The 12,467-nt window shown below is 38.1% G+C and overlaps 1 pseudogene; it reads right to left on the minus strand.

Moving 5' to 3' along the window:
- Nucleotides 1–2,485: 2,485 nt before the first annotated feature.
- On the minus strand, nucleotides 2,486–3,424 carry LOC118837228 (annotated as a pseudogene).
- Between the last annotated feature and the right edge of the window lie 9,043 nt (nucleotides 3,425–12,467).

Consider the following 12,467-nt stretch of genomic DNA (forward strand, 5'->3'; position numbering starts at 1 on the left):
AGATAGATAGATATGTTATGAATCATGGAATTATGTGATTTCCTTCAAGTAGCTGGACACTATTTTATATGCTGTTTGTTGATCATAGTCCTTAACCAAAGCAGTTCATTTTTCCCTTGAAGCATTTCAACATCTTGCAGCTTTTTTACACATTTCATCATCTCTTCTTAATGGTCCACTACCCAGATGCCACCACTATGTCCTAGGAATTTTCACCTTACCTAGAATTTCCCTGGATTTAAACTCACAAACACCAAAACTTCATTCCTCCCTTTGTTTATTTGAAGATTTGTTGTCCAATCATTATGATGTCAGTTTTCCCCCTAACTATACTTCTTCGTTAAAACAGAAAGTTCTGTTGATAAATTAATGTCACTCATTGGAACAGGTGAAATAAGGGCTTCTTAATTTCAAAGAGTTGAAAAATTCCAAGAAACAATCACTTTTACCCATTTAAATTCCTTCATTTGGTAGCAAATGCCTCTCCAAGTTTGTGATTTTGTGGTAACCCAAGAATCCACACTAGAGAGAGAAAAAGGAAACCTACATATAAAACTCAAGTTTCAGAGGAGATTTGTTGAAGAACATTCTTTATAACCGTCTAGAGATAGTAATGGGGCAGTTGGGTGGCAGAGTGGATAGAGCGCTGGGCTTGGAATCAGGAAGACTCATCTTCATGAGTTCAAATCTGGCCTCAGATACTTACTAGCTGTGTGACCCTGGGCAAGTCACTTAACCCTGTTTGCCTGTTTCCTCATCTGTGAAATGAGCTGGAGAAGGAAATGGCAAACCAGTCCAGTATTTTTGCTAAGAAACCTCCAATTGGAGTCATGAAAAGTCAGACATGACTGAAACAAGTGAACAAAAACAAAAAGAGATAACGTAGACTCTCCAAATCTATGCCCAGATTTGGGGCAACAGAGAAACAGCTCTCCACATTGGGGTGGTATAGCAATTCCAAAGATGGCTTTACAGCGTTCCCTTTTTATGTAGAAAAAGTCCCATCTAAAATAGGCAATGTTGGAGAGGTTATGGAAACACAGGCACATTAATGCATTGTTGGTGTTGCTATGTATTTGACATTAGAACAACCATCCTGGAAAGCAATTTGGAATTATGGAAATGAAGAGATTCAACTGCCAAGCACATATCTATAGACATCAAGATACTTAAACCAACAGTTGTGTGTGTGTGGGTGTGTGTGTGTTTTGTGTTTTTTTGGTGTGTGTGTGGTGTGTGTGTGTGTGTGTGTGTGTGCCTGGTAGCAAAGTACTAGAAAACAAAGTAGATGCTCATTGACTGGGAAATAGCCAAACACATCATGGTGCACGAATATCACTGTGCTACAAGAAACAATGAATACAGAAAAGCATGAAAAACCTACAGACTGATACAAAGTGAAGTAAATTGAGACAGAAAACCTTGTGTCCAATGATTACAATAATGTAAACAGCAAGACCAGTAACAAACAAACAAACAAACAAGAATGTTACATAATTACAAAGAATAAGCTTGGCTCCAAAAAAGATATATTAGAAGATATCTCCCCCCTCTCCTTTGCAGAGTTGAGGGGAATGTTCCCATAAGTTTAGAACGTTGCACTTACTGCCAGATTTGGAGAGGCTGGTTTTAATATTAGATTGGTTTTGCTGAATTTTAATTCTCTTTTTTTTTTCAGGTCTCAACTTTCTTTAATCTTAAATCCTAAAGCTAGATAGGGAGGGGAAACAGAGAAGCACTAGCGAGGCAGGGCTTGACTGAAGTCACTCTCATAATACAGGATGGTGGAAAATGAAGGGGGACCAAGGTACTGCAGATTCTCCTGACAAAGCAGTGAGGTGGAGGGAAAGGAGGGGTAAACCTGTTCCCCCACCTTTACTCCATATAAAAATATGAAGAAGAGAGCTCTAGGCAGACTTCTGTTTGCCCTTTTTCTCTCCAGTAAAAGAAAATCCAACCTGAGACAGAGTCAGGAGAAAGGGCTCCAGCTACATGAGGTTGATTCCAGGCTAGGAACCCCAGATCTGGTATGTAGACAATGAAGAAGCTGAGACTCACAGAAAAGGGCCATGAATGTCCACCCCCACCCACAATACAGACAAGACAGACTTCACAAACAGGGACCATGTGTGTCCCTCAAACAGATGAAGGCCAAAGCTGCTCCTGAACATAAAGACAGAGTTGCCTCCCATTCACAGACACAGATAGGATGTCTCTCAAATAAATATGAGAACAGGGGCCATTCATTCTCACAAACATACATTCTCCCCCGCTCCCACCCCCATGGTATTTTTTTTTCCCAATTCATGTAAAGACAATTTCTAACATTCATCTTTTATAAAATTTCAAGTCCCAAATTTTCTACCTTCTTCCCTCCCCTACCCACTCCCTAAGATGGTAAGCAATTTCATATAGATTATATATACATATATGTATGATATATATATATATATACACAATCATGTAAAACATATTTCTGTCTTAGTCAACACACACTTTTGAAAAAAAAAACTTTGGGTAGGAGGTCCACAGGATAAGGGGTTAGCCTCCAGTGTCTGTTTCTTTTCCAAACGGTCCAAAGCTGATAATCCCCATTCTGGGTGATATATGGAACCCAGGGAAGGGCCTGGTATCCACTCTTCTCAATGATTTTCACATACCAGACCTGAATCCCAGAGAGGGTAAAATAAAATATCTCAAATTTAACAAAGATGGGAGGCTGGCCCTTCACCTCCTCTTTCTTCACACTGAGTAAGCCAAACTGTGCTCTCCTTATGTACTCCTCTCCTTCATGAAAGGACTTGATGTTCCAGTTAACCACATTTTTTCTCAGGCAGGTAGTTGGCACTGCCCACATTTGTTTTGAATTAAGGGAAATCTGCATCACTGGGCACTCATACTGCAGTCTCCATGCTGTTGGCCACCGACTGCTTCTTAAATCAGTCCTTAGCTTTAACCATAATTTCTACCCAGCTGTGAGAGAACATCTCAATGACAGACTCAATCCAAGTCAGTGGTTTTACCTGGGTGTTGAGCCAATAAAACATGAGGTCAAAGTCACCATCAGGTAGGATGAAGGAGACGATTTGCTCATTATCAGATCTAGTAAGCCCGACACATTAATGGCATTTAACATCTTCCAATTCAACAGATTTATTTTGTTACAGCTGGTGAGTTTAAAAAGCAGCCAGCCACCGAGGCCTAATCTCAGCTCTGGCATGCCAGACAAGAACAACTTCAGGTTAATAGTGCCCACAATCTCACTCAGCATCATACTCCCACCAGTAGATTGACACTCAATCAAACCAATGAAAATCTCTTTCTTCTTTAATTTGATGCCCTCTGAATGCCAGAACACACTATCAGTGATTGTCAAGGGAACCCAAGACTTGCCTAACTGTAATTTGTTGCCTGGCTGGGTCATTCAAGACAATCCCAAAGGACCCATGATGAAAAACGCTATCTGTCTCCAGAGAAAGAACTGATACCATCTGAATACAGACTGAAGCATGCTATTTTTCTCTTCCTTCCTTCCTTTCTTTTTCTTTCTTCTTCTTGTTCAAGTATTCTTGTACAAAATGACTCATATGGATATATTTTACATGATTGCACATGTATAACCTGTATCAGATTGCTTGCCATCCCAGTGAGGTGGAAGTGGAGGGAGAGGAGGGAGAGAATTTGAAACTCAAAGTTTAAAAAAAATTTAAAATTGCTTTAACATGTAATTGGGGAAAATAAAATATTATTTTAAAAAATTAAAAAACAAAGATAGAAATAATATCTATTTTAAATAAGAAAAAGTCTGATCTCTGGCATGTATTAGAGGTGGCCCCTATTTTTTAGAGACTCCAGGAGGAAACTGACAGATAGCGATTGCCTCCTGATCTACCCTTTGGGAATCTTTGAGAGTAGTAATTGTTTGAAGGCAATGAAATTGTGGGACTAGAATGCTCTATGATTTAGTCAAGCTAAGCTAACAAGGGGAACATGAGTCTTATCTATGAAAAGACTATCTATGAGTGGGGCTATCTGGGCTTAAGGGGCATTTTGTTTAGAAGGTTATTGGATAAAGAAGAACTAACCTTTCTGGCTGGTTTTAGAGGTGAAAACAATCAGCAAGGAATAGTTACTACTTAAAGGATATAAGACAATCATATGACAAGTGGCAAGAGAATGACTTTGGGTTGTTCTCTCAAGTGAGGAATCAAAGGCTGCATAGAGGTGTTAATTTTTTATTTTCTCCCCCTTGGAATTCTACATGTGAAATGCTAACTCAGAATCCATTGGGATTTGAGGGAAGGAGGGAGATAAATTTCCAATACACTAAGATTCTAACAAAAGGATTTATAGAGCTTAGTTATTAATATAGTTGTATATAAATATGTATGTGCATGTTTAATATAAATCCAAAGCAAGCAATATTGATTTATTTACATTTCGCATGGTAAGGAAGTCACAAAATCTCTAGGAAGCAAAATAATTTCCTTACATTCATAATTGTCAGGGGTATAGAACTACAGATACTAGACGTTATGGAAAGCACTGTGTCAGTTAAAGTGTTGTTGGCCCTGCCACAATTGGGTATTGAGAAATTACTGGGATGTAAAACAAAAACAAAAAACAAAATCAATGAAGTTTTTAAAAATTAAATATATGTATGTATGCATGTATGTCTATGCGTGTATATGTATATATACATCTATGCACATATATGTATATATTCATATATATATGTGTATATACATATACACATATATACACACATATATTCTAATCAAACTGTGCTGTAAAATCACAATTCACCAGTAGAGGTTGCAATCTAACCATTACTTATACTAGCCCAATATTTCAATTAGAACATCCTGGTTTATCTTTTTGCCATTTTCCTACATTGTGCAGGGCTCTTATTGCAGTATTGAAGCAGAGGCAAACCTAACACTTTTACCTTCTAGTGCTACAATTTATACAAGCAAGGATATGTGATTAAATCAAGAATCCTGCCCAGGGGTGTGTATGTCAGCCTCTCAGTGGCTGATCAACATGCAACTTGCACTGTTTTCCCTTAATCCCCAAACTATAAATAAGGCCTAAACCCCAATAGAGTATCTGCATAAGTTAGTGTCTTAGTAAGCCTAGAAACCCAGTAGGGGCTTCCCACAAAGATCTTTTAGAGTTTTACATTACTTTTCCCTAGCCAAGCCTAACTGTCTGGATACATCTGTTGTTAGCAGAGCAGGCTACATTTTTTGTGGTTTTGACCATTCTGGAGAAATTCCTAGAATGCTTGCATATGCAAATTTAATGCCAAGAAGAGGGGGTTATTTGATAGGGTCAGCCAGCAGACATCTCCTAGAATAACTCCATACCTGCTCTGTTACATAAGTTCAAAATTTCTAGACTGTGGAAGACTTTACTTGTGTTCTGTCTGTACTTCTGCAAATGTAGAAACATTATCACACAGGAAAGACTAGGCAGAAAAACCACAAGTAAAGAAAGAGGCAAAACTATACATTGGGCCAGTGCTACAGGTGATCAGCGATGGAAGGAACAACATATTACATGCAGAATCTACCCTTAGTAACTGATCTACTATGTAAGGAAGCACTCTTTAAGAAGATGAAATTGAGTAGTGTTTGAAACTGACCAGATAGATTCAGAAGCAATCTACATGTTTCAAAGGGAGGTCTCTAGTGGAATTTCTCAAGGATATGCCCTTGGCCCTGTGCTTTTTTAACATTTTTAGCAGCGATTTAGACAAAAGGCTAGATAATGCACACAAATTTTTACATCATACGAAATTGAGAGGGATTGCTAACTAATGTCATTAACAACACCAAAAGGCTAGAGTGTTGGACCAAATAAGATTCAATTTAAAAGGATAAACATAAAATCCTAAACTCAGATGCATGGAATCAATTGCACACGTAGATGAAAAGGAAGCATGGCTAGGGAATTGTTCATATATCAAAAATGGAGAGAGTGGTGAATAATAAGCTCAATATGAATGACGTGGAAGGACGGGGGTGGGGGGGAAGAGAAAGAGAGAGAGAGAGAGAGAGAGAGAGAGAGAGAGAGGGAGAGGGAGGAAGGGAGGGACAAAGGAAGGGAAAGAAAGAGTACAAAGGAGAGAGGGAAACAAGCATTTTTTTGTTTGCTATGTACCAGGCACCGTTAAATGCTTTACAAATATTATCTTATATGATTCTCGAAACAATCCTGGAAAGTAGGTACACAGATTACACAGCTAGCAAATGTCTGAAGCCAAATTTGAATTCTATTCATTGTCACCTAGTTGCCTCCTTAAGTCAGGAGTGTTCTTTTTGGTAACCAGAAAGACTAGTCTTGGGCTTCATTAGGAGAGTGTGCAGTATCAGAGAGATTATAGGACTGCTGTTTTCTATTTGGATCAGAACACATCTGGAGTACTGTGTTCAGTTATGGGTTGCACATTTTGGGAAAGATTGAAAATGTTTGGAGGGGGGCAACTGGGATGGTAAAGAGCCCTGAGTCCATGCTACATAAGGATGAGTTGACGAAACTGGAGATGTTTGACCTGAAGAAGAGAAGACCTAGGAGAAGCATGATATATGCTTTCAAACATTTGAAGGGATGTCTGGTGGAATTGGTATTAAATCTTTCTTGCTTAGCCCCAGAATTCAGAACCAGGAGCAATTGGCAGTAGTTGCAGAGGCAGATTTAAATTTAATGTAAGGAAAGACTTCCTAATAATTAGAGCTCTTCCAAAGTGGATTACTTTGGAAACTGATGTGTTCTCACTGCAGCTCTTCAAGCGCTGGAGGGATATTATTGAAGAGCATTTAGGGGTTTAGTTAGATGGCCTCCTAGGTCCCTTCTTTCTTTAAAGTTTGTGAATCAAAAAGGAATTGTACAGAACTGTGGACCTTTTGTATTTTATCTTTTTTGTCAATTTCCATGGCTAAAAAATTCATTTCTTAATGGCCAATCTCCTAGTAATTAGCCTCATATACTTAGGGAGGCTGGTCCTTAGAAAGTAGACTTAGTCTGTTTAACACCAAGGCCATACTTTTATACTTTTCCTTCTTATAATATTTCTTCCAAGATGTTTCTGGTTTATTAGACTTTCTTAATTTGGACAAATTTCTTTCTATTTAATCCATTGAGGAATGCAACAGGTCTATATTTCCGGCATCCATAACTCATAAATTCTGAAAACAAGACTGCTGCCCCTAAATTCTTTGGACTAGATTCCAAAAATAAGGGGTCTTCTTTATACCAAGAACATCATCACCAACAGTTTAGGGTTGTTGTTTTTTTAAAAGTTTCTGGATGAGATGATAGTCAGAATTCCAGTAACTGTTATGTACTTATTCCTGGCCGCTTCTTAAAGATAGCGAGAGAGCCAGAATATATTTACTTGCTTCTCACTGCCAGATTCTTTCCCCAATTGTACAGAAATACCTCATAGTAATATTTCTAGACAACAATATTAATTTAGATACAACTTATGAATTCTTAAATTGTTTCTCTAGGCAATTTTCTCCAGTTGTATGGGTATTCTCATACAGTCTTACAAAATTATTGCTATTACTACATACACTGATGAAATACTGTACAGTAGCAGAGATGACTTAACCTCTAATCCATATCCAGGCAGCTTTCCCAGTTCCATTTTATGAAACAGGTCAGGAGACTCGCTCTCTAATTTTGTGTACCCAAGAGAACAGAATGGGAAACTCTCCAGGCCCATACTGAATTCACAGTGGTAAAGCTTTTAACCTCTACAATAGCAGTAGTGGGGGTTTCCTGCACTGATATATTTCAAAGCTGCATATCATAGAACCAAAGATTTAGAGCTGGAAAGGACCCCTGAGGCCATCTAGTCCAACCCCTTCATTTTGTAGATTAGGAAACCGAGGCCAGAGAAGATAATTGACTTTACCAAATTTATATAGGTAAGTAGGTGAAAAAAGTAGAATGTGAATTCTGGTCCTCTGACTCCAATGCTAAAGCTCTCTCCGCTATGCCATACCACATGTTTTTTGGACTAGTCATAGTTTTTGGCCCTGGTTAATAGAAATTTTGCTGGCCTCGCCTCTTAAGTTAACCATCTAAATGTTGCTGCCTGAAAAGAATTGGTAGAAGCATGTTTCTCACTGAACAATGAACACTCAATCATTAGTGTATTCTTGCCTAGTCAAATAGTAAAGACAGAATCCCCACCCCCATCCCCAAGTCATTAGTGTCGACACTCCTCCTAGCAGATCACAATGCCTTCTTTTTATTTTTATTTATTTTTAAATTTTTTTCAATGTTGATTTTTACAAGATTTTGAGTTCCAAAATTTATTCCCTCTCTTTTATGTTCTCTGTCTCTTGTTTGGTCATAAATTCTCCCCTTCTCCATAGATACCACAGGTAAACTATATCTTGCTCTTGTAATTTGCTTATAGTTTCACCCTTTATGTCTAAATCATGTACCCATTTTGACCTTCTCTTGGTATATGGTGTAGGTCTATACCTAGTTTCTGCCATACTATTTTCCAGTTTTCCTAAAAGTTTTTGTCAAATAGTGAGTTCTTGTCCCTGGAGCTGGAGTCTTTAAGTTTATCAAACAGATTACTATAAATCATTGACTACTATGTTTTATGTACCTAATCTATTCCATTGATCTACCACTCTATTTCTTAGTAACTACTAAGTAGTTTTGATGATTGCTACTTTATAATACAGTTTTAGATCTGGTATGGCTAGCCACCTTCCCTTGCATTTCTTTTCATTAATTCCCTTGATATTCTGGACCTTTTGTTCTTCCAGATTAATTTTGTTATTTTTTATAGCTTTATAAAATAAGTTTTTGGTAGTTTTATTGGTATGGCACTGAATAAGTAAATTAATTTAGGCAGAATTGTCATTTTTATTATATTAGTTCACAAACCTTTCTTGAGTTCTGTGGTCACCTGGTGGCCAAACATCTGGTGATTAATCATTCTGAACTTACCTATGCTGGTCCTGGAATAACAAACATACAGTCCATTAGTGGCCCCAATACTTCTTTGATGCTTCACTAGCTCTATTAGGTCTTCAATGTGGGTATTCCCACCAACAGAATAGATCACAATCCATCTAGACTTTCTCATCTTGTATGGCTCTTGTCCACATCCTCCCATAAATATTCCACAGGAGATCCATCCAATATGATCGGAGACTTCTTTTAGATCTCTTGACATTGCATGGAAAACAACAGAGCTGTTTATAGATATTTTTTTCCTCCCCCCAGCTACCTGTTTTGTTGGTCATATTTTTCAATGATACATTTCATGCTACAGTGGCAAAGAACCAAAAACTAAATGGTTGGCCATTAGATGGTGAATGGATGAACAAATTATGGCATTTCAATATTATATAATACTATTTGTACTATAAGAAATAATAAAGGGGGTGGGAGATAGTCAAGATGGTGGAGAAAAGACAGTGACTCACCTGATCTTTCCCAAAAGCCCTTCCAAACAACTTAAATAATGCCTCAAAACAAAATTCTCAAGTGGTAGAACCCACAAAATGATGGGGCAAAACAGTTTTCCAGTCCAAGACAACTTAGAAGGTTGGCAGGAAAGGTCTGTTGCACTGGTGTGAGAGTGGAGTACAGTCCAACATAGGCCATGCCCCAGCAAACCAGCAGCAGGTCTTGGGGGCTACTGAGTCAGGGGCAGCAGTGGCAGTTTCCAGACCTCTCATCTCACAGATGGTATGGATATCAGATAACTGGTCAGAAGGAGATTATAGGGATCCTTTTGCTGGCACCAGAGGCAAGACTCTGTTGTATTGCCCATACTTTGATCTGGGTCATAGTCCTTGGTCTCAGTCCCAGGGTTAGGAAGAGCATAGCACACCAGACCCTGTGACTTAAGGGGATCTGAGACCCTGGTCATAGTTCCAAGGTGGAAAAGAGTGCTTATGGTCACTCACAGACCAGATCATAGGCGAGGAGGGTAGTGAACACACCTCTCCCTAGATCACACCACCTTGGAAGAACCAAAAACTTACAAGTCTCCAGAATCATCTCTGACAATTGCACAAAAAAACCCCTGAAACTTGGGAAAGTGCTCCCTTTGTTCCAGAGGCAGAGCCCCACTTTAGCACAGAGTTAAAAGTCAAGAAGTAGGCTGGAAAAAAGAGCAAACAGCAGAAAAAGATCCTGACTATAGAGTTGCTATGGTGACAGGAAAGCTCAAAACACAAACTCAGAAGAAGACAACAAAGTCAAAACTGCTACATCCAAGGCCTCAGAGGAAAATATGAATTGATCTCAGGCCATGGAAGAGCTCAAAAAGGATTTTAAAAATTAAGTAAGAAAGTAGAGGGAGAATTGGGAAGAGAAATGAGAGTGATGCAAGAAAATTATGAAGAAAGGAGGAAAGCGATAACTTCAATGGAAACTGGGAAGAATTGTAGGAATCATACAGCGCACAGTGATCAGAACAAGGAGAACAATTTATACAACAATAGTACAAAAACAAATAACTTCGAAACCCTTAAGAACCCTAATAAATGCAAGGACCATGATTCTAGCAGACCAGTGATGAAGCCAGCTATTCACTTGCTAATAGAAAAGTAATGGACTCAGGGTGCAGAATGAGATACATTTTTTTGGGGATGTGACCAGTGTGGGCATGTGTTTTGCTTGATTATTCCCATTTGATTTTCTCTTCTTTTTTTCCAGTGGTGGAGGCTGGGATAAGTGATGACAAAAATGAAAGAAAATTTGTAATAATTGAGGAAATTAAAAAAGCTATAAGAAAATATTTTGTTAAATTATATGCCAAGAAAACTGATAACTTAGATGGAATGAATAAATATTGGAAAAATAAAAAAAATACTGAGGTTAATATAATAGTTAACTAGGCTATTTAAATAACATGATAACAGAAAAAGAAATTTAATGAGTCATAAATGAACTACAAAAGAAAAACACTCCAGGACCAGATGGATTTACAAGTGAATTTTATCAAACATTCAAAGAACAATTTAAGTTAAAGTATTGGTGTGATTGAAACTCCCAGAATTTATAGAATTCTAGCAGTGAGTAGGGAAACCCATGTGCCTGAAGCAACTTATAACTCTGACTGAAGGCCTTGTTCTTGTGGAAATTAGTAGCGTGTATCACCTGCTAGAGGGAAAAATCACTCCTCTCTTATGCCTCTTCACTCTCCTGCTGAACAAAGCAGCTACTCTCAGGCTGCTGAAGCAGTGTTAAGCATTTTTTAAATAAAGCAAATAGCAGCTATAAGCCTGAAATGTGTAAAGCTTTCCAGGTCTATTCACTTGATTTGGCACTGGGGCAGCATTATACTCTTTTGGTGAAAAACAGTTTCCTTAAGCCTTGGATTTGCAAAACCATTCATGTCTGCTATCTGGACTTTGAGAGGATCTCCGCTTGAGCCAAAGAGGGTAGTAAAGGGTATAGAAGGCAACCTTCTTTTTTTTAATTTTTAGTATATATATATTTTTTTTCAACAATCACTTTTATAAGATTTTGCATTCCATTTTTTTTTTCTCTCTCCCTCCCCTTCCCCAAGATGGCAAGCAACCTGATATAGGCTATACATATACAATCACATTAAACATATTCCCACATTACTCATATTGTGAAAGAAAAATCAGAACAAAGGGGGAAAACCACAAGAAAAAAAAAACAGAAAAAGAGAAAATAGTATGCTTTGATCTGCATTCAGACTCCATTGTTATTTCTCTGGATGTGGTCAGCATTTTCCATCATGAGTATTTTGGAATAGTCTTAGATCATTGTATTGCTGAAAAGAGCGAAGTCTATTAAAGTTGGAAAATCTTGCTGTTACTGTGTACAATGTTCTCCTGGTTCTGCTCGCTTCACTCAGCATCAGTTCATGTAAATATTTCCAGGTTATTCTGAAATCCTCCTGCTTATCATTTATTTTTTTATTTTTAGTTTACAACACTTGGTTCTACATAATTTTGAGTTCCAGATTTTCCTCCCTCCTTCCCCCTCTTTCTCCCCAAGACGGCATGGAATCCCATATAACTTCCACGTATAACTTCGCATCGAATTAATTTACACACTAATCAAGTTGTGGAGAAGAATCATGACCAATGGAATGAATCATGAGAGAGAAGAAACAGAACCAAAAAAAAAAGAAAGAAAGAAAGAAAAAACCAATCCAAAAACAAAAGCAGAAGAGAGAAAAAAAAGAGGGGGGGAAGGCGAGCATGAGGTGTGCCTCAATCTGCGTTCATACTTCATAGTTCTTTCTCTGGATGTAGATAGCATTCTCCATTGTGAGTCCTTTGGAGTTGTCTTTGCACCTTGTGTTGCTGAGAAGAGCAAAGTCTGTCAGGGTTAGTCCTCACAGAATCCATATATCTGTGGTTGTGTATAATGTTCTCCTGGCTCTGCTCCGCTCACTCAGCATTACGTAATGTAGGTTTTTCCAGGTTGTTATGAAGTCT

This window comes from Trichosurus vulpecula, chromosome 2 (assembly GCF_011100635.1).
Source record: "Trichosurus vulpecula isolate mTriVul1 chromosome 2, mTriVul1.pri, whole genome shotgun sequence".
Classification (NCBI taxonomy): domain Eukaryota; kingdom Metazoa; phylum Chordata; class Mammalia; order Diprotodontia; family Phalangeridae; genus Trichosurus; species Trichosurus vulpecula.